The 21879-nt window shown below is 43.3% G+C and overlaps 1 long non-coding RNA gene across 1 annotated transcript in view; it reads left to right on the top strand.

The window, feature by feature from the left end:
* The first annotated feature begins 2173 nt into the window (after positions 1 to 2173).
* LOC116591089 overlaps positions 2174 to 21879 on the top strand; it is a 29369-nt gene continuing 9663 nt past the window's right edge. Inside the window, exons 1-2 of the long non-coding RNA XR_004285837.1 lie at positions 2174 to 2236; positions 2661 to 2860. This is a non-coding gene — a long non-coding RNA (uncharacterized LOC116591089). The remainder of the gene's footprint in view (positions 2237 to 2660; positions 2861 to 21879) is intronic.

Here is a 21879-nt window from a genome sequence, read left to right as displayed (position 1 = left end):
CTTTCACATACAAGTTGTCTGTGGTGATAGCTCTCTCTCTCTGGGTCAGGCCCTGGATCTAAATTCTCTTCAGTAGTTAAGGGAGAGGTGAAAGTTTTTCTTGAGATTACAGTGTCTTGATTGACTTCAGCTCAGAATAATCAAATAAACCACATGCCAAAGTGACACATTTTCGAGTGTCTGCTCCCCTTTAATTTCATCTGTATGAAATGTCCGGAATAGGCAAGTCCATAGAAAAAAGAAAAGTAGACATTAGTGTTGCCAGGGGCCGAGGGAAAGGGAAATAGGGAATGACTGCTAATAGGTATGACATTCCTTTTGGGAGTGATGGAAATGTTCTAGGATTAGGTAGTAGTGATGCTGCACAATCTTATGAATAAACTAAAAACCATGGGACTGTACACTTTAAAATCACGAATTTTATGGCAGGTGAATTGTATCTCAGTAATGTTGTTATTTAAAAACTGATGGTACATGCCAAAGAGCAAAGGAGCAGACTTTTAAAAGCTCCCAAAAGACCTAAGCTTGGACCATATGAACAACAAAATAAAAAATGAGAGCACTGGATTCTAACCTATGGAATAGAATAAATATCCAAGAGTACATACCGATATGCAGGAAGAAAGAAAGAGAGAGAGAGGGAAGGAAGGGAGGGAGGTAGAAACAGTCCTACCTTACAGTAGAATTCCAATTTCAAAATGTAGGAATGATGGTAATAGTCCCCGCTAGGCAAAATCACAGTAATAATCCCAAGTGAGAACCACTGATGAATACTAATAGCAGTAGTTGAAAGTATGGTAAACAGGACATGTGCAAAATCTCACAGTATTTGGCACAAGATGCCCATCAACTTAAAAAAGGAAAATAATAACTCTACATCAGAAAAACCTGACAGACACTTCCTCAAGTAAGAAGTCCAAGTTGGCATCACGGGATGGGTGGTGGGGAGGTCACCTGGCTAACTCAGGGAGCAGAATATGTGACTTTTTTTTTAAAAAATATTTTATTTATTTGTCAGAGAGAGCAAGTGTGCATGAGTGGGGGAGAGGCAGAGGGAGAAACAGGCTCCCCGAGGGCTCCATCCCAGCACCCTGGGATCATGACCTGAGCCAAAGGCAGACACTTAACCAACTGAGCCAGTGGTATCCCAGAACATGTGACTCTTGTTCTTGGGGGTCATGAGGTTGAGCCCCAAGTGGGTATAGAGATTACTTTAAAAAAAATTCTTTAAAAAAAAAAGTTAGCATCACTGTTCATAAGTCATATTAACATCATGTATCCCCCTTACATGATGGGCTGACAAAAACATGTTTCTTTGATCTAATCATAAGAAATTGTCAGACAAAATGAGAGACATTATACAACATAACTGACAAGTACTCTTCAAAAATGTTAAGGTCGAGAGGACCTGTCACTATCAGAGAAAACTAAGGAAACGTGACAACATAAGCTCCTGAGTTAGATCCTGGACAAGGAAAGGAACATTCGAGCGGATGTTCAAAAATCAACGTTCAGGGGCACCTGGGTGGCTCAGTGGTTTAAGCCGCTGCCTTCAGCTCAGGTCATGATCTCAGGGTCCTGGGATTGGGTCCCGCATTGGGCTCTCTGCTCGGCAGGGAGTCTGCTTCCCTCTCTCTCTCTCTGCCTGCCTCTCCATCTACTTGTGATTTCTCTCTGTCAAATAAATAAATAAAATCTTAAAAAAAAAAAATCAACGTTCAAAAATCAAATTAGGTCTGTAATGTTCCTAAAAGTATCATGTCAATATTAGTTCTCTAGTTTCAATAATGGGACTATGGTCAAATAGGCTGTTAAAATTAAGGGAGGCTGGATAAAGGGTGAATGGAACTTTCTGTACTGTTTTATCACTTTTCTGTAAATCTCAAATTATTTCAATATAAAAAGTTAAAAAACTCTGATTTAAGCAGCTATTTCTAAAGTTTTTTTCTCTGAAAGTCAAGTTATTTTTCTCTGAAAGTCAGTTGTGGATTCCTTCTTTGCCTTATAGGTTGCTAACAGAATAATGTGAAAAGCAGCAACCCCGTGACATCACAGCACATTGCTTTGGAAACCTCAGGTTTTTAACATTTTCCTGGTCACAGCTCCTTAGTTATATGCACTTTGGCCAGCAGGTGGCAGCACCCAACCAGGTTCTTTTCCGCAAAACGCCGGAAGAAGCCCGAGATTGCAAAGAGGGAGGGAAAACAGGCAGACCTCCCCGACCCGGGAGCTGAAGGTAACAACGTCATCATTCGATGTACAGTCACTAAAGGGAGATGCCATTTTTAAGGACGCTTAAGTGATGAGGCAGGGAGGAAAGAATTGGTAAACAGTGATGTAAGGCTTGGAGGCAAAATTAACCACCCCGCCCTATCCCCACCCCGCCCCCACCCCAGCCCGGGGCATCAGGAAGGAGCCCAGGGCACTGCTTCCACAGGGTGCTAATGCCACACTGTTGAAAGAATAACAAAGGATGACTTGCAAATTTAAACTTTCAAAGAATGAATTACAAAGAAACGATAATTATCAATAGTATAAGAAGTTTAATAAGGTTTGAATATGACTGTGAGCAACTTGGAGGGCGGAGGGGAGGAACTGTAGACCTGGAAGAAACTCCACACGGTTCTCTGTCTCTCTCCTCCTCAGTCTCCCCACCCCAGAACTGCCCCCAGCAAAGTCTGACGTCGGACGCCCTGATCTCAGCCGTCTTTGCGATCTGCTGAGCGCCAGGGAGAGACATGTTTTAAAAACAGCACAGCCAGCAAGCGCCGGAGCTAGGAATGAAAGCTAAGACTTGGGATTAAGTCCAGTCCTTCCACGGAGCGGAAACCAGGTCTGAGCTCCTGCCTTTTTACAGCAAGTGAGTGGGCTCGAAGGGACCTGGGAGGCGGGCTGACTTCTGGAGTGGTGGGCACCAAGGGTTCCCGGAGGAAGGTGAGCTGTGCTAAGCTGAACCCTCCCCCCACAGCGCTTCGGTCGTATAAAATATGTATTGTAATGTTTTATAATTCTGAGTTTCCTAGACTGAGGACTCCTGTTCCTCGTTCCACCACCCCACCCACCTAACTTTTCTTTCTCCCATTGAAGTGGGAGGGAGGATAATGGTTGTGAAATGTAAAACCCCAAGCTTCTGACCAGAGCTTCCTGCTACTTCTGAAGCTTCTCCCAGAGTGACCTCAATCACTAGGCCTGAAACCAAACAAACAAAAAAAGAAATCTATTTAAAGATATCCCTTCTACCACTTCTAATCCATAGCCTACTGCTAATGGACAGATGGGCATTGTGCTGTCGGCTCAGAGAGCTCCCCAGCAACATTCAAATACTCAGTTAACACTCAGGGCCTGGCATCCTCAGACATCCCTTCCCCCTTCCCGCCCCCCTAGCCCATTCATCAAAGCCGCAGATTGGATGTGTAGAAGGACACAGCCTTCAGCATCAGCCAGGCCCAGCAGGGCTAGCGCATGCCAGCCTTGAGAAATAGACAACTGACAGAGATGAGCTTAAAAAGTCCCAAGGGGAAGCTGTTCCTGAGTTTCTGGTAGAGGCCCAGGTCGGGGGGGGGGGGGAGCGGGGCAGCGAGGGGGGACCACTGCAGGCAGCTATATGAGTGTGCGAGCCATAGGGCCAATCCAAACCAGCCAGCCCAGGGACCCACCGGCTTTACCTCTGCCTTCCCTCCTAACCCAGAGTCCTTGCAGTTCATCTTGACCCACAGTATATCAGGGTAGGCCTTTCGTGCTGCTTGGAGCTTCTTCCCACATCTGCGGCTGAATGTGACAGGATGTGGGTAAGAAGGCTTAAATACTGTGATGCAGGAACCCGGAGCTTTACATAACAGGCACCGCTCAGCTGACGGAGCAAAACTTCATACAAGAACTCACTGCCCACAAAGAAGCAACTCAGAAAGACCTGCATGGCTGTAAACATTTCCATTTGCTGAAATTTCCTCCCCACACACCTACCCGCCCCCACCCCCCCACTCTCCCAACACACACACTGTTGTCCAGGATGACACTTGGTTTTAACCAGAAGGAAAATAAAAATGTAGCACAGCCTTGCACCCTACCCTGACCTGACAGCCTTCATCTTATATCTTAAGAACTCAAAGTTTCGGCGGGCGGGGAGCACAACACAATTTGCTTAACTTCAGGGTACCCTCTTTTTAAAATAGGAACTTTTTTTACAGTCAAAATAACGTTTTCTCATTGAACCAAAGTTAAATTACCTAATTACATGCCTGAATATACAATTCCCAGTTAGAATTTCTCAAATTGTCAGTAACGTCCTTTATAGTTGTTCGTCGAAAGTGGATCCCAGGGTTTCCTGGCTGGCTCAGTCAGTAGAGCATGTGACTTTTGGTCTTGGGGTTTGAGTTCAAGGGGCACGTTGGGTGTACAGATTACTTCAAAATCTTTTTTAAAAATAAAGAGAGAAAGAAACTAGGCTCTAGTTTCAGGAGCACACATCACACCTTTTTTTTTTTTTTTTTTTAAGTCTTGATTGTCTCTTCATCTGCAACATTCCCTTTTCTCCTGCTACTGGCTCTTTGGGGACTAGGATGGGCTGATTAGTAGAATACCAGCCTCCTGGTGATGGCGTCCTGTGGATAGAGCTTAGCTAGTTTCTCTGTTCCTTAAGTTTCCTGTAACCTGCATATTAGATCTAAAATAGAGATTTGGGTTAAACATTTTTAAAGTGCCAGAATTCTTAGTGTATTTTATAAAATGGAGAAAGCGTCTCACAGAAAGGCTGAAGGACATAAATGACAATGGCATAGAATAGAGCCCACATATCAACTGATTGAACACATGTATCTTAGTCTTATGAAACCCAAAACCTACTTACTTGTTACATGGACCCGAGTCTACTTACAAGTCTACCTTTGGAATCTCATAAGTCACAAACAGGAGCCCTGACATGGCCTGGAAGAAATCCCCATAAAACAAAAATAAAATTAAAATTAAAAAAAAGAAATCCCCATAAAAGAAATTAGGATATTTAAGGAAACACCTGTTTTTTTCCTTGGGAGCAAGATCTGCCTGTTTCCACTTTCTGAAGCACAGCGCTAGCTGCCCCCCACTGCTGGTTCTGATCTCAGTCAAACTACCTGTTCTGCCTGGTCCTTCCCTCTGCCCTAACTCCATAACTGACAAATCAAGAGTAGCAACAGAGAATCCAGTAGTAGAAGAAGAAGTAGAAGAAGATGGGACTTTTGAAGTTTTACCTCGTTGTCAAAGTTTATAAGAGCCACTAATTTTAAAACTTGACCCCAAATCCTAAATATTTTACCATGTTTTGTGGAATAAGGAATTTGTTCTATGAACCTGTGACCTACTCAGAGAAGCCCCTTTAAAGTGATCTCAGCTATTTCTTCTGTTCAAGGAAATGCAGAACCTCTGGATCATCTTCCCCACCCCCTCCCAAGTTTTTTGGTAAATTTTTTTTTTTTTAAGATTTTATTTATTTATTTGACAGACAGAGATCACAAGTAGGCAGAGAGAGAGAGAGAGGGAAGCAGGCTCCCTGCTGAGCAGAGAGCCCGATGCGGGACTCAGTCCTAGGACCCTGAGATCATGACCTGAGCCGAAGGCAGCGGCTTAACCCACTGAGCCACCCAGGCGCCAAGTTTTTATTTAAGAAATCTCTTTGCCGGGTGTGGTGCTTGACCTCATGACCCTGGGGTCAAGAATCACATGCTAGTCTAGCTGAGCCCACCAGGCGCCCCAGCCTCAGGATCATCCTTCAGACAGGTTAGCTTTGGCCTGTTGTTAGGATCATGGACTATGGAGCAGCAGCTGGGAAGGAAATGCTCCAAGTGCTAAGTAACCCTCAGATTAAATCAATCTATCGAAAGCAAGGAAGCAAAAAAAAAAAAAAAAAGAAAAAAAGGGGATTGTAGGGAGAGGAGGAGCCACAACTCTAGGTAAGAAACAAAGGGAACCGCTCTAGAGGGACACCCATCTGTCATCTGCCTGACTCTGATGAGTATGACTGCAGAGAGACTGAAGCTATGGGTTGGGAAGAAAACTAATTTTAATGTATAGCCTTGTGTACCATCAGAGCTTTTTTTTTTTTTTTTTTTTTTTTTAAAGCATATGCATGTAGGACTTTCTTTTTTTTTTTTTTTTAAGATTTTATTTATTTATTTGACAGAGAGAGAAATCACAAGCAGGCAAAGAGGCCAGCAGAGAGAGAGAAAGGGGGAAGCAGGCTCCCCACTGAGCAGAGAGCTTGACGTGGGGCTCCATTCCAGGACCCTAGGATCATGACCTGAGCTGAAGGCAGAGGCTTAACCCACTGAGCCACCCAGGTGCCCTGCACATAGGACTTTTTCAACAACTACAAGGTTTTTGTTGCTGCTGTTTGTTTCACACATTGATGTATATTACCATTCTTGGGAGGATTTGCATTTTCACTTGTCTACTTGTCTACTTGTTCACTTGTCTATAGGCATCCACCAGAGAGAGAATTTTAGGTGGCTCTTTGTTAGAATAGGGAATGTATTTTTGCCCAGGAGAAAGCCTTTCTCAATTCTTCTGAAATTTCTATGACAGCTCAAGACTGTCCCCACTATGCTTCTAGGGAAAGTGTGTGGTGGGCCACCCTTGTGTTTAAGCAGTTTTCCAGAAGCAGAATGCCCAAGTCAGGCAGCAGTGGCTGTGGCCTTAACTGCTAGTCTTCAAGGTGAAGCCCCACTCTCCCTCAGCCAGAGCAGAGAGAGGTATTTTTAACCTTGGTGTTGGCTTACACAGAGGTTCAGGTATTCTCAGGGGCGTTCTATGAGACAAGAAAGCTGAGCTCCAACGCTTAGACTCATTTGCCCTACCTCAATGTGCTGGTTTTATGCACCTTGGAGGATTGGACTATAAAAGCTGTAATAAGTGAAAACTATTTATTACGGTTCCCCAGAAACCCTTTGGATATCATATTTCTTTTTGTTTCTGACACAGACGTGCATTGTGGGGACAGGCAGCTCACCCCACTACCTCCCCCACCCCCATGGGGAAGGGGATAGAAAAATTACCTCACATCACCTGCCTTAACTAGACCAGGAAGAGAAACCAGTTGTGGGTCTATTACAAAAGAACTAGAATTACAGGTAGGTTATTTAGGTCCTCTTCAGAAGGTGGCGTGCGTTAGTCATAAGATCTAATAGCACGTGTATGAGACAAATCAAGTCAACAGGAAATTGTCGTGTTTTCATGAGGTGAAGACAGATGTTGAAATATGTGTGCGACACAAAAAGATTTGTAGGAAATTCGGGGATTGCGTTTTTTTTTTTTTTTTTTTCATGAAATGAGTATAAAGGGATATCGATTTATTAACAAAAGAGGGATACAGACATATCACTTAAGTAAATAGATATCCCTCCATATCACCGGCTATGTGAGTGCTGGGCTAGAAAGCAACTAGTCTGGACCTGTTTGTGGACAATTGTCCCTTCCCTTAAGAGAAAGGAAGGTAAATGTAAGCAGCCTGTGAGTTTGTTTCAAATACACACAATCACACACACACACACACACACACACACACAATAGGAAGACAAGTCTGTAGAGACCATCAAAATTCTGATTACAAGGCTACATCATCTTTTAATGTCATGGCCTTTCAGAAAATGGAGTCCACTGAAGAATCTACATCAAATTTAGTCCAGTTTTTTGGGGGTTTGCACTGACCTAAGAATCAGCTCGCTCCTAGCATTATTCTCTCGGGTCATAGCTAAGGAAGAAGTGGCCAGTCCCGTATCACTAACACAGAACGCCCCCAGTTAAAGACAGGACGTGTAACATACACTTTACAGCTGACTCTCTTGTCCCAGACTCCAGGTGCCTGCTTTGAACCTCTCCAGGAGCACCTCAGAACTGGAAGGGAAGAGACCCACATCCAGATTCCTGAGTCACCCCAAAAGGTGGCCTTGGTTCCTTACTCCTCTCAGCCATGCACGTCCCTCCATCCCACGCCCAATTCTCCTTCCCAGCTCCACCTCCCTCTTCTACCTTTGCATCTTTCTTAGCTTTTTAAAAATCAAGACTTAGGGGAGCCTGGTGGGCTCATTTGGAAGAGAGTGTGACTCTTGATCTCAGGGTTGTGAGTTTGAGCCCCATGTTGGGTGTAGAGATTACTGTAAGAAAATAATAAAAATCAAACTTTAGAATAGCAAAGGATTTTGGAGCATATGGTTATATAGCTATTAAATCTTTATTTTCTGCTTAATCCCTTTTATTAATATATGACATGGAAATTTTTTAATTTATTTTTTTGTAACCCCTACACCCAACATGGGGCTCAAATTCACGACCCCAAGATCAAGAGTCACACACTCTTTTGACGGAGCCACCCCCCCCCACACACAACATGGCACAATCAATAGAAGAAACCTGAAATCTCAGTAAATTTAAAAATCAGAATTCAGGGCAGCTGGGTGCTCATCTGGTTAAGCAGCTGCCTTTGCCTCAGGTCATGATCCCAGAGTCCTGGCATCCTTCTCCCTCTACCCCTGCCCATACTACTCCTCCACCCTTGTGTGCATGCACATGCCCTGTCTCTCTCACAAAAATAAATAAATACAATCTTTAGAGATCAGAATTTATTTTCAGATTAAATCCCCATATTGTAAGTGCCTCCATGTGGTTGCAGTCTAATATCTGTAGCTACACAGACTTAACTAAACAATCTTAGATCTTCCGTCTTGCTTCTTACTTGGAAGAGGAATCTGGAAATCATTGCCAAACAGGCTGCATGAGTCACAACAGGTGACTGTATTTTCCTTTCTGGTGTGAGGCATTGCCAGATAAATTTAGTTTCTATTATTTTTGCTGTTTCTCAGGAAGAGCAGGGTTTGCAAAGTACATTAGAATGGCTGATCTGATTCACTTCAGTTTTCGTTTCCTTCGGCGGTGTTTTCTGACCAATAATGGAAGGTCTTTTCACTCACTCCTCAAAGGCTGTCTATGAATCTGGCCTCAGACGTGAGGGTTTGGTAGCTAAAGCACATCTGGGTCACTTCCTAGTCGCACTCAACTCCGTGGTTCATGCGGTCTGTTTGGTGTAGTATGGGCAGCTAAAAGAGTTTTGGTCCTTTGTTTTTCATTTTATATACACTCATTTCATAAACATGAAATGTGGGCCTACGGTGCTTTGGGGTGCCTTGTGAGCTGTGTGAGAAGTGTAGGATTTGACCTCTGTTTTCAAGGAAATAGTCGGTGACTAATTCTAAATGAATTACTGAGTGGCAGTAAATGACATCTATATAATGCTAAGGTCTTAAGGAGGGAAAGGATTGCCACAGGAGAAGGTCACTCAGGACAGTGTCATAAAAGAAGAGTTAAAGTGGTACTTAAGGAAGCGGTAGAATATGTAGCATTCCTAACAGCCTGGCTGACCAGAGGCCCTGCCTAGATGCCCCCACAAAACAGCTAGATCTACAATGAAACATATTTTCTTTGCATCAGTGAGCTTGTAGGAAGTGAGGGACATTTCCCAGGGACAGAGATTAAAATGCGAGTGTTGAAACCAGGGTGATGAATAATCAGCACACAGGAGGCAAGTTGCAGTTACCCTGAGGGCAAATCCTAATGAACTGCACTAGGGAGCTTCTATTAGTCCACTAGGCCGCCATCATGAAATACCACACACTGGCTGGCTAAAACAACAGAATTTCATTTTTTCACAATTCTGAAGTCTAAAATTCCAAGATCAAGGCACCAACAGGGCTGGATCCCTCTGAGGCCACTCTCCTTGGCCTGAGGACTGTCACCATCGCACTGCCTCTTCACATGTTCATCTCTGTGCTCTTGCCTCCCTTGGAAGGGATCCAGTCCTATTGGATGAAGGACTGATCCTGATTGGATTAGGGCTTCTGCCTAATTTTAAAGCTATCACTTCTTTAATGAGCTTATCTCTAAATATGGTTATGGGTTCGATCTGAGGCACTGGGGATTGGGATTTCATCACGTGAATTTGGGGGAGACAATTCCGCCCATAACAGAGCCTACATCTTGTGTCACAAAAGTGAACCTTAAACTCTAGATTAAGCCAAGGATCCTGGAAGGGGCCAAATGGTCCCTGAAGGCAGTGGCCCCTGCCTGCAGATAAAAATGAAAGTTTCCTCTAAAAAAGCAACTTCAGTTTAGACCCTGAGGGTTCCTATAGGTTAAGATCAAATATTCACTGATTACCAAAAAGATCAATAAGGAAAAAAGGCACCATGAGTGGGAATCAGCAAAAACCTTCCTCGTAAGTCACCCCTACGAAGAATGAGGACCCTCCAAACTTTAAATACTAGAATTACCAAATAAAGGCTATAAAATAGTAATATAGGAAACATCTAAGGGCTGTAGGATTTCTTTTCCTTCTTGGTCACGCGGTTCTGAAGAGCGAAGAGGTAGACCAGATGAAGAGTGGTGGGCAGCAAAGCAAAGTTTATCGAGTGATAAAAAGCGACAGTACAAAGCAGAAAGTACAAAGTTTATTGAGTGATAGATACAAAGCTCCCAAAACGGGAGGGACTCTGACGGGGTTGCCACCAAAGTTTCCATGTCTAGGAGTTTGTAATGGGCTTGTGGAGGGAGGGCTATTTTAATCTGACTCACCCTCCCTCACCTGGCATCCAGTTAGGTTGTTATCTGCCTGTCATGTGGGAACCTGTGGAGGGGTCCTTCTAGGGTGGGTGTAAAATCCTTTTAGGGTGGTTTCCCCTTAAGGCAGGGGCCCTCGACTCTGCCTGCCTTTCTTCCAACTATCCTTCATGGTAAATAAATAAATGTTGGAATCACAAAAATAGGTGGAAAAACAATAAAAAATGATGGGGCTGAGTGGAAAAAGAAACACATAGAACTTTTAAAATAAAAAATATAAGTACAGAATTTTTAAAAACTCAATAAAGAGATTAAATAGCAGATTAGAAACAACTGAAGCAAAAATTGGCTAACTGAAAGCAAGAGCGTCAGAAATTAACCAGAATGTAGTGCAGGGAGCAAAGATAAGACAGAAAAGAGGAAAATGTTTAGCATATGCCTAATTAGAGTCTCAAAAGGGGAGGTCTGAGAAAATGCAAGAGAGGCAATATTTAAAGAGATCATTGCTGAGGATTTTTCCAGAATGGTGGAAGACAAGAATTTAAAGATACAGTAAAAGCAATCTATGCCAAGAAAAGTAATTTCTTAAATATCTAAACCTAGTCACATCATAGTGAAATCTGCAGGACACCAGAGATGAAGAAAAAATCTTTTCTCAGAGAGAAAGGGCAGATCACCTACAAAGGAATAATACTTAGAATGACAGGAGACCACAGAATAGCACTTTCAAAGTCCGAGACAAAACAGCTGACAGCCCAGGCCTGTGGATCCATCAAAACCATTTCCCAAGAATAAGAATGCAATGAAGATGTTTTCAGATCAACCAAACTGAATTTGCCATCCTTAAGCCTGCAATAAGAGAATTTCAAAATGATCTTGTCTTCTCTAGGGTTCCCCCAAAGTAAGTCTTATTAAATGAAAGTTGATTTGAGAGGTGATCCCAGGAAATATTTGTAGGGAAGTGAGACAGAAAGGAAAGGAGGCCAGAAAAGGTGCATTGTCAAGCAATTCACCACCATGAGCCACTGAAGCTTCATCCCACTGAGGAACCCTGGGGCCAGTGTCAGACGGAGGAGGCCAAAGGGCAGGAGAGCCGGGGTATCCGCCCGTCCCTTCAGAATGGGGTGCTGCTCCCAGGAGGCATTATTCCTCCACATTCTTGCCTGCACCCGGCAGGAGCAAAGGGCATGCAGTAGGCAGACCTGCAGATGCCAAGGGTTGGAAGCAGGACTGGCTGAGGGGATACCAAAGGGCCACTGGCAAAGCCTACCACCCATGGACGGCAGGAAAACTGCACTACAGTTGTGCAAGGGGAAGTTGTGAAGAATAATGAGCCGCTAGGCTAATGACATGTGGATCCATCTAGACAGATGCTGTTAGCGTAAAATGAGAGTATTAGCATCGACATCGTAGTTTGACATGAGACAGAGCAGACGTGACTGAAATGGTGGCTACTGGTATACGTTAGAGTCTGCCTCACTGTTAGGGGGAGGGAATTAAAGGTTAGGAACCTTGAGTTTCCTTAAAAGAATACGATTTAGCCAGTTGTCTTCGTGCGAGGAGGATAAAGGTATGTTATCAGAGGTGACCTGATGCAAGGGCAGCTGGGCTTACAGCTTGGAGAAGTGCCAGCTTCCAGAAATGGCCAGCTGGCTGGCAGGGGAGGAGCGATGGCTGAGAATGGCTGGAGGTAAGGCAGGGGAGGATGGCGGCGGGAGAACCCTCAAAACCTAATATTCTATCCCGCAGGACAGGGGTTCCGGGATTTTTCATCACACACATCATCCATTAGTATTGTTTGAGCTTGTACACCTGTATGTAATATTCGTACATTATAAACCATATACTCAAAAGGAATTTTTGATGAGCCAGATAGCATTGATCTAGATGAGTTAAATATGCCTTAAAAATCGTTCTTAATATTTGTTCTTAAAAACAATAATTTAAAAAATTTATGTGAGCGATAAGCTGGACTTACACAAGATGGGTATATTTTGATCTCTGGTTTTAGTGGCTGTCGTGGCTTATAAAAGATACCTGGGGCGGGGGGGGGGGGTGGTGTGCCTGGGTGGCTCAGTGGGTTGGGCCTCTACCTTTGGCTCCAGTCGTGATCCCAGGCTCTCTGCTCAGCGGGGAGCCTGCTTCCTCCTCTATTTCCTCTCTCTGCCGCTCTGCCCACTTGTGATCTCTCTCTCTCTCTGTCAAATAAATAAATTAATAAAATCTTTTAAAAATTAAAAAAAAATTTTTAATTTAAAAAAATAAAAAAGATACCTCAGGGGCACCTGGTGGCTCTGTCCTTAAGCATCTGCTGTGGCTCAGGTCGTGATCCCAGGGTCCTGGGTTTGAGCCCCACATCCTGGGGCTCCCTGCTCAGCAGGGGGCCTGCTTCTCCCTCTCCCTCTCCCCCTGCTTGTGCTCCCTCTCTTGTTGGGTCTCTCTCTGTCAAATAAATAAATAAAATCTTAAAAAAAAAAAAAAAAAGATTCCTCACCAAAGTAAAGCAGACTGAGGAAGAAGTGTGCTTATAAATCACGATAATTATTATTTCTTCAATCCTACACACTCATTATGCAAGCATTTTTATTGAAATTCAGCTAGGAAATTTCCACGTTCTCTGATTTCAATCAGTGGTGATAGCATACTAATCAGAAGGGGCTGATTTACAGGGTTGGGGTTTTTTGGTTTTGCTTTGTTTTTTTTTTTTTTTTTAACAAACAAGTGCAAATCCCATTGAAATTCTTCATCAGAACCATATTTAAACAAATTAGAAAATTATGTTTCTGAATTTTTTAAGCAGGCTGTGCCAGGAGGCCCCTGCAGCCATGTGGGTAGGAGACTTAAGGTGCTCCAGTCAAGAGGTAGGTATGGAGAGAGGGGTCAGAGAACAAATTTGACAGGATTTGGTAATGGCCTATGGAAGGAGAGGGAACAAAGAAAAGTCTGGGATTATGAACCCCTGGATTAGTGGGATTCTTTCAGGTTGCAAAATGCAAGAAAATAATCAAAATACCTCCATGAATGGAATTAGATTATAAGACTACATGGAAACCTGAAGGGGACTAGGAACCAGCTCTGTAACTGCATTCCTGGTTTCACGAAAATGTCACTCATGACATTTCAAATGTGGCTCTCATAATCCAGTATCATCTCAGGGCTCAACTGAAGCCCTCCTCCGTGGCCAAGTTTGTGACAGGTCCCCAGAGCCTGCCATCACTTGTTCTCTCTCTCCCACCCCCAGTGGACTGACCCCCCCTACTTTCCCCATCCACCTCACAGTTCCTGCTTTCTCCTGTTTTTTACCACCTCATGATTCCTCTTTGCTTTTTTCTCCGTTTCTCTGTCTCATTCAACACCAGTTCACTCATTCAGCATCCCCTCTCTGCCTCACAATTTAAAGTCTCAAAGGGAGAATGTCTGACTGGTCCAGTCACCACAGTGCTGGCCAGAGGTCTCAGGTAAGGCCAGTCATAGGTTGTCATAGGTCACTGGCCAGCCTTCAGATGGCTGTCTTCGAGCAGATGTGCACCTGGGGTGGTGGGTCATGTCTCCATGGCACAAATTAAAGCCTCTTATGCAACCTGGGTTTCTGAGGAAGCAGCGGTGGGCGTGCAAATAGGCTGTGGACCTACAAACAAGCTGGGGTTTTGCCTACACGAGATGGTTAATGAGTCCGCTGCTGATAGCTTCTGTCCGTTATAGCCTGGGAGACAGGAAGATGGGATGTTCTGGATGTGGCTTATCATGAAACGAAGACCAGGGACTGCATATTTGTATTTCACTTCACGCCTGAAGCTTTACTTCAGGTATAACATAAAATTACCTAACTGATCTGTGCCACAGTTTTCTCATCTGTAAAATGAGTTCAACAAAACCTTATCTCATTGGTAGGTTATGAGAATTGAATCAGTTAATATATTCAAATCATTTAAACAGTGCCTGGCATATAATTATCATAACATGAATAGTTGCTATTTTACTTTCAATCACGAGTTAACCTCCAACTACATACCCCCATCCATGCATCGTATCTGCCATTTTGGTCTCTTGATTTTTAAGTTTGGCCTCTGATTAAATATTACCTTGCATTGTTTTTTAATTATTTCCTGTTGCTAGTCTTGGCTCTCTAATATGATTTTTATACTTTAATATGTGCAAAATAAATGTTTCCTTATTCAGAATTTTGAAACTATTCTTTGTTTTTATTTCATAGCCTATTCTAAGACTTCTCTTGGCTGATAAATCAGAGGGTCAAAATTCTGGGAAAGGAAATAATACTTAGCATAATAAATACTTTTTAAAATTTTCTCTTGTTCTTATTTCTGTTTCAAGATATCTATTATATTGTCATAGTTTTTTTTTCTAAAGATTTTATTTATTTATTTGAGAAAGAGGGAAAGAGAGAGAGAAAATAAGAGCAGGAGGGAGGGGCAGAGGGAGAGGGAGAAGCAGACTTCTCACCAAGCAGGGAGCCCACCATGGTGCTCAATCCTAGGACTCTGGGATCAGGACCTGAGCTGACGGCAGACACTTAACTGACTGAGCCACCCAGGCATCCCATATTGTCATAGTTGTTGTTGTTGTTTTAAGATTTTATTTATGTATCTATTTCACAGAGAGAGAGAGAATACAAGCAGGGGGAGCAGCAGAGGAGGAGGGAAATGCAGGCTCCCCACCTGGCATGGAGCCTGATGCAGGGCTCCATCCCAGGACCCCAAGATCATGACCTGAGGCATGACCCAAAGGCAGATGATTAATCCCCGTATTGTCATAGTTTGATTGATTTCCCTCTGAAGAAGGCCAGGTTCCCTGGAACATTTGATATTATCATTGAGAGATGAAGTAGGTGTTACATGTTTATTGAAAGTGATACACAAGATTGACTCAGAAACCAGGAGGCATATGTTGATGTTTTTCGCCTCAGTAGTCTTACTGGCATTGGTACATACTCAAACTTGAATACTGGCTCAAATGAATCTTTTATGCAATGATCAATAGTTGGTAGGATTTGCTTCAAGTGTTGAAACCGCAGTGCTCCACTCTATTTACAGATGTACATTTAAGCAAATTTTCATGATGTCCTTGTATTTTGAGATTACATACCCTAACTGTGAGACATAATCTACATGGCAACAAGCCAGTGGATACATTAACCAATGGATCCATCCCTGCTGGGACATGACATCCTTGAACTGAACCCCAAATTGTCCCTATCAATACAATGATCTTTCGTTGTTTCACCTGGCAGGACTCTGGTTTGGAGCTTGTGCAGGTCTCTTCTCTTTCCTCTCCCTCAGAGGGCAGTCACTGAGCCAGAGAGTAACCCACGGACCATCCTGCTTCTGCAAAGCCCTGGCAGAGAGAGACAGCATGCATGCCTCCCCACTTTCCCTCCCACATGGCCAAAGTCGCCTGCACAATTGCTAACCCTCTCAGCTCTTTCTTTTTGCCAGAATTATCACTGTGTCAGTCAGAGGGTCAGGTGCTTTCCCTCTTCCCACTAAAGCGGGCACAGGTCAGATGTCACTATTGATGAGAGAGAGCGAGGCAAGGAATTTCAAAGCAGATGGAGGCAGGGCATATGTTTCCAGATTAATATTGCAGGGGCTATGGAGGCGACACATTTAACAGAGATATTTCATTCTTTCCCATCTTGACACCAACCTTAAAGTCCTTTAGATCAGTAATGGTAGCCACGAGTACTGATAATAGTAGAAGGCTCCTTCTCAGTATGTATGCCCCAGGATCTCTAACACCCAAAATAAGGTCAAATGGAATCACAGGGCCATGACACCTTCCAGCAAACTCAAATATCCACAGTCACAGAATGTGCAGAAATATAAACATGTGACCCTCCATGTCATCAATGCAGCATTTTCTAAGCCAAAATTGTGTGTTCAATATAATTCTGGGTGTTGAAGAATTATCAAAATGCACAAGAGATTTTTCCTGTCCTGAAGAAATGTATAATCTCATTATAGAGCTGAGGCAAGCAACAGGAAACAATTTGAAAACCATGCAAGATAACATTTAATCAGAAATTGTAACTTAAATTAGAGAGACCAGAATGGCAGATAACAATACATCTTGGGATATGTGGCCTTGAAAGAAGAATTACTCTCCCTGGACCTCAATTTCTTTATTGGTTTTTGTTTTATTTTGGTTTTAGGTAGGAATAATTAGGAGTAATATTAATCCCTTATTATCTGTTAAATGATTCTGTCATGGACCCATGTAATACAGAATATGTCAGCACTTAAAAAAATTCCGAGGATTCATGGGGCACCTGGGTGGCTCACTGAGTTAAGCTTCTGCCTTCGGCTCAGGTCATGATCTCAGGGTCCTGGGATCGAGTCCTGCATCAGGCTCTCTGCTTGGCAGGGAACCTGCTTCCTCTCCTCTCTCTCTGCCTGCCTCTCTGCCTACTTGTGATCTCTCTCTGTCAAATAAATAAATAAAATCTTAAAAAAAAAATTCCTAGGATTCAAATGTAGGACATCATTATTATTACTGTAATTATTGCCATTATGACTATTCATAGAAGACTTGAAATTCAGGAAGGGGAAGGGATCCTGGTACTCTGGGAAGCATATTCAGAGAAGGAAGTGTCTGAAAACCCGAGCCAGCTCTGAGGGATGAGCGGAATTCAGAAGGGGCGCAAGCAGGCGTGGAGGGGTGGCAGGGAGAACAGTGTCTGAGGCAAGGAGAGAAGTGTGAAGGATATGAGGTCAATCAGGTGCCTCTTTGGCTGAACATAAGGACTTATGCTTAGGGTGTGAATAGGACACATCCAGGGCACTGACCCAGGGCAGACCTCACCACCAAGCACAAGTCCCAGAGTTAGAAAAGGAATACGTTGGCATTTCCTTTGTTCAAGACTGGGGGGTTAGAAAAGAAATACTTGTGGTTTGCTTAGAAAAAGCAAAGTCTACTTATCAGGGCAGGTGTTCAGAGAAGTAAATGTTTTGTTCTAGACACTACTGGCTGGATTCATGCTACCTGTATCACTGTCCATCATCACTGCTACCGCTGCTCCCCAATTTCTTCCTGCTACCAGTGACCTCATTGATGCCAACCAATGGCCATTTGTCTTTATCCTTCTTGACCTCCGCTGAATCTGTGCCTGGTCCTTACTCATGCTACATTTTCACAGAAGGCTGTATTGTCCACTCGGTGCTGGGAACAATTCTATCCCTGATTTCCAGGCAAATAGCTTCAGAATTCTGCCTGAAATTTAAACCACTGAGATATTTATACCTGAAAACCAGTCTTTCCTTTCAAAACACAAATACATCCAAGATGGCTAAGGAGGGCTGAGACTTACACTTCACTGTTAATGATTTTAATAAATTAATTTTCCTCCCACCATCTACCTTCGAGCTGTGCTGAAAGAATGAAGGAATGCTTGCTTGATGAGTTCAGGTGGAAGGAAAGGTCATCTGGAAGACAAGGAAATCATGCAGGAGGGCTTTGGTCAAATTAAAAGCAGAATGAGGATATCTGAGATCAACCTAATTTTCAGACTTCTGCCAAAACTCAACCTTACTCATGTACACATATCTAGGGTCCCCTTCCCGCCCCTCACACCCACTCCAGACTTTTCTTTCCCTGACAGCCCCAGAATGCAGAAGGGAGACACCCTTCTTTCCTCAGAGCAGCTCCAAATAAGAATAAGTATACATTATTTTCTTCCCTCTGAATAAGACCACAGGGTTCTCAGAAGGCAGTCCTTGGCTCCTTTTCAGGACTGATCTCAGCGTTTCAGTTGCAAATGCTTAACTGCAACTTCCATCTGCCTCCCCTGCCTCCCCAGCCAGGAGCCACAGGGAGTGAATGTTACCTAGCTATGCCCTGATTAAAACTTGGGTTCATGTAAAAATCTAACTTCCAGGACCCAACTGTTCTAGAATGTTCTTCTGCTGGGATCAGGCTGAATCTCATGAGAGCTGGGAGAACACTTCTCTCCTTCTTCTCATGTTCCATCATTGACCCCTAGAATAGTAACTTCTGCCCAGACTTTGTCCTCTCTAGGAAAGTGAGAAAGCACTCCCAGCTCTGCCTTTTGGGGAGGAGTGACTGATATGACCGGGGAGAAGAGTAAAGGTCACATTGCTTGCTCGATCTCTCTGGCTCAGACCTGCTGTGCCATCTCTCTGATTTTGTTCCTATGAAGCAAGTGGATCTGGATGGGGGTGCAGGCCTACTTTCTGGAGGCTGATGTCTCTCTAGGCCTCCTCCCTGAGTCTGATAGGTAATAAGGGTGGAAACTCCCTTCCCTGTAGAGATAGGTCAAGTATGCTCTGCAGAACAGCTTTTCCTACCTACAGGTAGAGCTGAATTCCTACATGAACCTGGGTAGTAGTGGGGTTGTCTAGTTCAGCTTTACCATTAATTTAAAAACGTGGTTTTGTTCCCATTAGTTTTGCATGTGTATTTCTCAATTGATTCCAAATGAAAGGGGAGAAAGCATGTGATTGATTGGGTCCCTAAGATTTCAGTGGTGTTTCAGGGAGACTTGCTTAGCAAAGCCTTCTACCCCCTTGCTTCTCAGTGCTCTCTGAAGAGCAAGAACCTATTCTGATATATCTTTTTTTTTTTTTTAAGATTTTATTTATTTGACAGAGAGAGAAAGAGAGCAATAAGTAGGCAGAGCCCAGAGGGAGAGGGAGAAGCAGGCTCCCCACTGAGCAAGGAGGCAGACATGGGGCTTGATCCCAGGATGCTGGGATCATGACCTGAGCCAAAGGCAGACACCAAACCTACTGAGGCCCCCAGGCGCCCCTGATAGATCTTCTTAGAGATCGAGCCCCCACCTTCACCTCTATCCGAGTCTTCACCTCCCTCATCCCCATTTGAGACCTGGGGTTTGTCAAATGTGCTTGGTGGGCTGGTGCTGGTGATGAGGACCCAGTCACCTCCCAGTTACATCGTGTCCTGCTCCCTGTTCCTCAGGCTCTGATTTGGGGCACACTGGATTACCAGGGTATTTGCAAATGCTCTAAGGGCCTGCAACCCAAGATACACTTAAGTCTACATGGTTTCCCTGCATAGTTATCAATATTAAGAAATAGTTGGCCATTTAAAAAATTTACCATTTACTATTCACTCTTTTTTAGGAAGAACAACACTGTGGGAATTCTATAATTTATTATTTATCAATAGGAACTTTCATAAGAGTAAATATTGTTATCTTTCAATCAAACTTCTGATGGATTACCTTTGAAGAAAGACACATTCTTATATTACAAATGTTTCTTATATTACAAGTTTAGAATAGTAACTCTAGAATTCAATTACATTGTCAGAGTTATTTGGCACAAACCATTATTGCAATGTCTCATAAAAAGCAATGAGACGAAAAAGTAACCATTGTTTTTATGACTGGAATATTGGCTGGCTGGTGTCATGGCCATATTCCAATTAGAATAATTATATTCCATCTCTATATTTCTATCTATGAATCAGCTGGAGTGATTTGTAATAGGAAAATTCATGTCTCGGACTTTTGAGGTCTCAGGCTTAGTAAAATCCCACCCCATTCCACTCCAGAAGTGTATTTTAAAAATTAATGATAGGGGCGCCTGGGTGGCTCAGTGGGTTAAGCCACTGCCTTCGGCTCAGGTCATGATCTCAGGGTCCTGGGATCAAGTCCCGCGTCGGGCTCTCTGCTCAGCGGGGAGCCTGCTTCCCTCTCTCTCTCTCTCTCTGGCTGCCTCTCCATCTACTTGTGATTTCTCTCTGTCAAATTAATAAATAAAAAAAAATAAAAATAAAAATAAAAATTAATAATAAAACATTTTTAATAGCTCTATTTTGCTGCTGACCAAATTCTCCACCTTAAAGGTTACAGAATGACATCTATTTGCATGACTTGAGATAACATAATATTCGAAAAGGTATTACACATTTTTCTAAGCTATGTTGCTAGAAGATATTACTATTAACATTTCTAAGCAAATATGTTCTTTTTTTCTTTTTTTTTTTAATATTTTATTTATTTATTTGACAGACAGAGATCACAAGTAGGCAGAGAGGCAGGCAGAGAGAGAGAGAGAGAGAGAGGGAAGCAGGCTTCCTGCGGAGCAGGGAGCCCGATGCGGGGCTCGATCCCAGGACCCTGAGATCATGCCCCGAGCCAAAGGCAGCAGCCCAAACCACTGAGCCACCCAGGCGCCCCTAAGCAAATATGTTCTTATATGTGATGCTTAGAGCAAATGCTTCAGTACCTGCACTATTCTGCACACATAAGAATAGGTGACAATTCTGTCTGAAAATATCTGAGAGTGTTGCTCCGTCATGAAAAATCATACACGCTAACAGAAATCTGAGATTAACTATGTCAGAAGTTTCCCTCCTGGCCCCACCAATAACCCAGGAGTGAAAAATTTCTTATCTTCTGTTGCCTCCTTTCTTTTTTGTTCTCCCCTATCTCAGTAGTTTCTAAATACCACAGAAACTTCCCTATGTGACCTTCCCAGTTGCTGTCTCCTTTTCATTCCTTTGGTCACAACCTCGTCACCCTTCACTGAATTTTTGTGAGAGACTTCTAATAACCTCAGTGTCCATTAGACCCAGGCATGAAGGGCACATGTCCTTGTCCTCTTCTGGCTGTGCCCTTCTCCACAAAGCGAGCATACTATAGGGCTAAGGGACATAGAGTGTATGGGCCTCTATTTTTACTCTTGCCTGAGCCTTATTAGATTAGCAAAAGGCCTGTCTAACTGGCCTCCCTATGTCCAGAATTTTTCAAGATGAACATTAGAGCCTCTGGCTCCTCAAGCAGAGAGGGAGACATCAGTGGTATCTTACTTGGGCTTTATTTCTCAGGCTCTTTGGAAATGTGCTTCCAGGTTTTGCCCTCAATTTTGTGGGCAATGTTGTGTCATTTGCAAAGAGGTAAAAAAAAGAGAGCAGCTAGTTTAAATGACTAACTGCTTGGGTGAGTCTATCAACATCCCAAACCAATCAGATTACTGAGGAGTCCAGAGTCACACTTCTAGGAACGCAGAGAACTGCATCCCAGCAGAGAGCAAGCAAACCAAACACCACAGACATTTGTGTAAGCCTCCCGTAGTACCTGACCTTTCTTGACCCTCACAACTCCCCTGATAAGGCAGTCAGGAACAGTATCATTCACTTGACAGAGGAGATAACATGCGTGGAGAAGGGGAGTTAGTAAGATGCCTAAAATTAGACAGCTAATAAATGGCAGGGTATCCCAAGGCTTGACTCCAAATTTTTGCCTCTAGGAGGTGCAGGATCCAGACTTACTCTGAGATCATATAGATGTGCTTTTTATAC

This window comes from Mustela erminea, chromosome 5, assembly GCF_009829155.1.
Source record: "Mustela erminea isolate mMusErm1 chromosome 5, mMusErm1.Pri, whole genome shotgun sequence".
Taxonomy (NCBI): Eukaryota; Metazoa; Chordata; class Mammalia; order Carnivora; family Mustelidae; genus Mustela; species Mustela erminea.
This window is presented reverse-complemented; position numbering and strand designations above follow the sequence as displayed.